This window comes from Pinus tabuliformis, chromosome 1_2 (genome assembly GCF_031772625.1).
Source record: "Pinus tabuliformis cultivar Carrire ecotype Pingquan chromosome 1_2, CPIR1, whole genome shotgun sequence".
Lineage (NCBI taxonomy): Eukaryota > Viridiplantae > Streptophyta > Pinopsida > Pinales > Pinaceae > Pinus > Pinus tabuliformis.
This window is the reverse complement of record NC_142298.1, coordinates 311,580,762-311,586,212: the sequence shown is the minus strand read 5'-3', so window position 1 is coordinate 311,586,212 and position 5,451 is coordinate 311,580,762. Positions and strand designations below refer to the sequence as shown.

General features: G+C 31.9%; 1 pseudogene; it reads left to right on the top strand.

The window, feature by feature from the left end:
- Window positions 1–2,209: 2,209 nt before the first annotated feature.
- Window positions 2,210–4,947, top strand: LOC149205606 (LOB domain-containing protein 4 pseudogene; annotated as a pseudogene).
- The last annotated feature ends 504 nt before the right edge of the window (window positions 4,948–5,451 follow it).

The window sequence follows — 5,451 nt, the reverse complement described above, 5'->3', positions numbered from 1 at the left end:
AAAGAGGGAAATATGGAAACTTAACCTAAACTAGGACTTTCATAGGGATATCACAATCTAGATTGAAGTTAGGGTTTCATATGTCCAAATACAAACCTTGAGGTCCCATAAAGTATGGGTTGATTCTGAAAATAAGGTCCCTATCTTCCTTGAGCTCAAAATGAAAGGTGAAGAAACCCTTTCCGACAAAGGAGGAAACCACTTCCCCTTTCATTTTTTCTTTCCAATTAGTCTTGATCCATGATCTAACTGATCTTAGTGAAAGCCCAAAGTTAGTAAATTGGCCAATCAAGCCTTGTTTAGTGAGTTGAAGGGCCCTTGATTAGGCCCGAGGGGTTGGAATCACAACTTTAGGGATATCATCAAGCTTCTTAACAAATTTGGAGGAAGGGGATTTTGGAATTTGGGTCCATTAGCTACTAGGTTATTGAAGGTTCAAACCTCTAGGGCTAAATTGTAATCTTGGGCCAAACTGGCCACAAAGGGTTGCCTAGTAAAAAGAAAAAAATTAGAGACCTCAAAATCTCAGAGCGCTTACCTTTGCCAAAGACATAGACCTTTAATGAGAGGGAAGGAGGATTGTAATTATATCAAACTGACATCAGGAAGATCTGCAACTTGCTTCATTGGAGGATCCAAGCCAGTCGAGACTACTACTCAAAATTAGAGGGTATCACACATCACAAGGCCGCAAAGCCTAGGGTTTTCCCAAAAACATCATTTGTCTGAACAAACCGTAGAGCATATTCTCATCCCAGAATATGGCTCAATTTAACTATTATATATTTTGAGTTTTTTTTTTTCAAATTTATTCACACAATTTTTTACCAAATCTTGATTTTTTGTTATTTAAAAGCTATGTGGCATTTGGATTGAGAAAATTTGTCAACTAAAACTTGTGATTCCAACAAACCTTACCCGATTTGGAAAAAAATAAATGTATTAGCTAAAATTAAAATATAAGAAAGAAGTTTTTGTGAAAAAATTTCTAAAGAAAAGTCACAAGAGAGTCATTTGGCACAAAAAGAGACTATTATAAAATTAAATATTAGTAATAATACATATCATAATAAATTAATTAGTTGTCATGAAAAAATTATGATAAAAAAAACTTATGTTGGTTAAAACTATAAATCTTTGAAAACTCTTTAGACATAAGTCATATTAACATCATTATATGATTATTGCAAACTACTCTTTGAAATTCAAATATCTTATTTTGAAATTGAAATTTTTTATGATATTGAAATTTTTTATAATAATTTTAATTATATAAATAATTATAAAATAGTTATAAGCATTATTTTTGAATGCTAATCATTTAATATGTTAATAATTAAGATATGATTCAATTTCACTATGATACCTTTGGAGTTTTTCTTTTTTCTAAAATCTAATCATACAATTTTTAGCTTTTAATTTTTAATTATTTAAAATTCATTAAAGTAAGGTTGAAATTTAACTATTATATATTTTGAAATTTTTTTTTTCCTCAAAACTATGTCATACCATTTTTCACCAAATCTTGACTTTTTTGTAGTTTTGCCTGGACCAAATCTTGACTTTTTTGTAGTTTTGCCTGGACCAAATCTTTTAATGAAATCTTAATCTTTTGTTACTGTGTAGAGCAATTGATTTCGCAGATTTGGTTCTCATTTAAACCATCTAACTCTGAACACGGATGCCCCTGAAAAAAACGCTGAATATTTTATCCTATTCCTCTGATGGTTCGGTAAGTCAGATTTCATAACTCAAAATTATAATTCTCATGCATCCGTAAATCAGAACTCACAGGCAGATCAGACAGAGGACATGATTTTATAGTCAACCGCTTCACGGGAACGAACCAGACAGTGCGTCGCGCCGTTTTATGTGACTTCACGTGTTGAATTCATGTTACAATCTGCCTAATTCTCCCCTCAATTCCTATAAATTCAGTTCTCACCTCCACCATGTCATCACATAGGGCGTACACCACCCTCTTGCTCCTCAGGATTTTGAGGTCCCTCGGCCAGTGCTGGAATTGTGAATCTGAGCATTTTGTCATAACCTCAAAAAAAAAAAAGTAAAATCCATTAATCCAACGATCTGCAGATTTCTCTCATATTTTTTTTCCATCAACGTCATCTTTTTTTTGTTTGCAGTATTTGGTTTCTCATTGTTGCAGTCATGGTCATAATGGGCTATTGTGTGGTAACTGCTATTGCAGATGAGCGAATTAAGAGGACGGCATACAACATCACCATGCGCAGCTTGCAAGCTATTGAGAAGACGATGTACAGAGAGCTGTGTGCTCGCCGCTTACTTCCCACAAAATGAATGTCAGAAATTTGCAGATGCACATAGAGTATTTGGAGCAAGCAATATCATAAAAATGCTAGAGGTAATGCTATACAACATTATGTATAAGTCTTCATATATTTGATCTGTATGTTAATGAACATAACTTTGTGTTTGGGATGAATATTGAGTCTCAGACTGCACTGTAACTTCAGAAAATTATTATCATTATATTCGCTTGGTTCAAACTTGAATTGATTTATGTTTTAATAAAGATAACAGTGTTGATATTTATATGTTACTCATACTACTTTTCCATTTTCTTATTTTGTAGAATGTATCATATAAATGTGTTTTTTAAAGTATAATATAAATATATTATATAAATAAATATTGTAATATAATTTATTTTTTGATTTTAAGTTATAATGGGAGGATCTAATTATAAAGCCAATAATTTATTATTTTTCTATTGGCCTTGGTATTTTAATGCTTTCGATTTTTAATGATTTGAGTGTATAATGATATCATATAATTTTTTAAATGATTTATATTCAATTATATATACACAATATATATGTTTGTGTTGGAGAAAGATTATGAAGAAAGATTATTTAATGTTAACAATAAAATTAGAAGTTATTATATTAAATTTCATCATATTATTTGTGTGTGATAATAATCATTCCTCCTAACCACTTGACATAAACCTAAAATAAAATCTTCTCATCTTTCTGTTTTCTCTAAAAATTCTGTACATTTTATAATAGCAATCTTCTTCCACTATAAAATCTTATCTATTTCTCTTGGGCATGATAATAAATAAAATAACTTTTCATTTTTTTCCATAAATCTTGCAAAGTCTTCAAGAACCATCTTCCTCACTACAATAGAAGAAATAACCATCTTCCTCCATTATAAAATATTTTCTCATTTTCTTCCTCATGCTCATAGAGAAATAACTATTTTGATTTTTTTTTTCCATAAATCTTGCAAATAATTTAATAACTATATTCCTCCCTAGGATAGAAGAAATAAACATCTTTTCCATAATAAAATCTTCTCTAGTTCTTGCTTATGGTGACAGAGGAAATAACTTTTCTATTCTTTTCTATTAAAATACTGCATAGTTTTTAATAACCATCTTCCTCCTTAGCATAGAAAAACAACCATCTTCCTCCAATATAAAATATTTTCTTCTTCTAATGCTCATGGATAAGCTAACATTTTTACTCTCTTCTATAAACTCTGCAAAGCCTTTAATAACTATCTTCTGCTCTTTCCTGCAAAGACCTTTTAGAGAACATGTTTCTCACACATTTTTAAGGACCAGAACCAAGTAGCAAATCTCTTATCAAAGGAAGGCTGTGGTGGTAAGTCTGGTTTGATCAGTTTTGCTGCTTTTGAATATAGTAACTTACAAAGCCTTTGAAGTATATTTTCCTAGTATCCTAATGTAGATAGTTTTTATTAGTCTTTGGTTGGATACAGTTGATGATTTTTAAAGTTATTGTTTATTATCATGTGAAGATCTTATTGAACTGTCAAGGTTTGGTTGTTTTTATGAAGTTAGATAAAGACAGATAACCTTTTAAATTGATTTTTGACTAAGTTATATAAATGATATTAGACATCTTTTTTGAAGAATAAAATGTGGGAAACCAAGATATAAATAGTTCAAATTGTATTTAAAATATGTAATTATTTTTTAATAATAAAAATATGTTGATATTTTCTTATTAGAAAAAATAAAATAATAGTTTTACTCTTTTCCATAAATTATGCAAAAACGTCTAATAATAATGGATTTCTAATAACCTCTTATGGTTTAGAAAAAATGACTGTCTTCCTCCTCTATAAAATCTATTCTCTTTCTCTGGCTCATAAACAAAATAGGTTTTTTACTAAATGACATTTTTACTCTTTCAATCCTTAAACCTTCTGATAACTTTTTTACTCTTTTCGATCGTTCAAAGCCTCTAATAACCAGCTTCGTCTCGGGCATAGAAGAAATAGTCTTTTAACTCTTTTCCATACATTCTACAAAGCCTCTGCTAATTAAGAGTATTCTATTTTATTCAGGAGCTTTTCCAGAGATTCTACAAAGCCTCTAGTAAATAGAAGTATTCTCTTTCACTCAGGTTTATTCTCATTTATTCAGGTTTGCTGCAATTTTTCAATACCGGTGCTGACATGACGATTTCTATTCAGGATCTGCCACTGGAATATCGCGCTGATGCAGTTAGCAGTATGGTATATGAAGCGAGCGCAAGGCTGAGAGACCCTGTGTATGGGTGCGCGGGAACAATCTGGCAGCTGCAGGAACATGTCTCTAAGCTGCAGTTAGAGAAGGCGATCTTGCAGGCGGAGCTTCTTCACATGAATTTGCATCAGGCGAATATCTTTTCTTACATAAGAGAAAACCTGCATATTGTTGAGGCTGGAGATCAATGCATATCGGAGCCGTTTTCTTACATAAAAGAAAACCTGCATATTGTTGAGGGCGGAGATCAATCCATATCGGAGCCGTTTTCTCACACTCTGAGCACTTTCCATGAAAGATCCATATCTTCATTCGATGAACTTCCCAATGGGTACCACCTTTCAGATGCTCGTGATCAAGATGATCAATCCCTACCGGAGCTGTGGGATCCGTCATGGCTGTAGTCGACGTATCCTGTGTATATTTTGACTGTGAACTCCACAGAATTATTTGGGGGCTCGAATTTTTTTTTGGGTCATATTATATCATGCTTATGTCCAAATAATAACACCCGAACAAAGTGGAGAATTTTTGAAGAATTTAGGGAGAATATCAGGCTTATATCATGAATTTATGTCCAAATAATAACATCCGGTGGAGAATTTTTGGATCAGATTAAATCATGTTCATGTTCACAGAATAGTAGAGAATTAAACCAGTCACACTCAATCACTTCTTTATAAAGACCCTTGGATTCTTGCACATGTTTAACTTTAATGTGATTTTTTACGAGGAAATTGAATCAGTAATACCTGATCATGTCTATCCAAGACACCTGTTACGTCTATCCAAAACTTAATCACATCTACCCAAAACCAAATCACATATATCCAAAACCAATAAACCACTAGACCCTAGTTTAATTACACCATATTGTGTTTTTTGCGTCCCTAATTCGCCGCCTAATT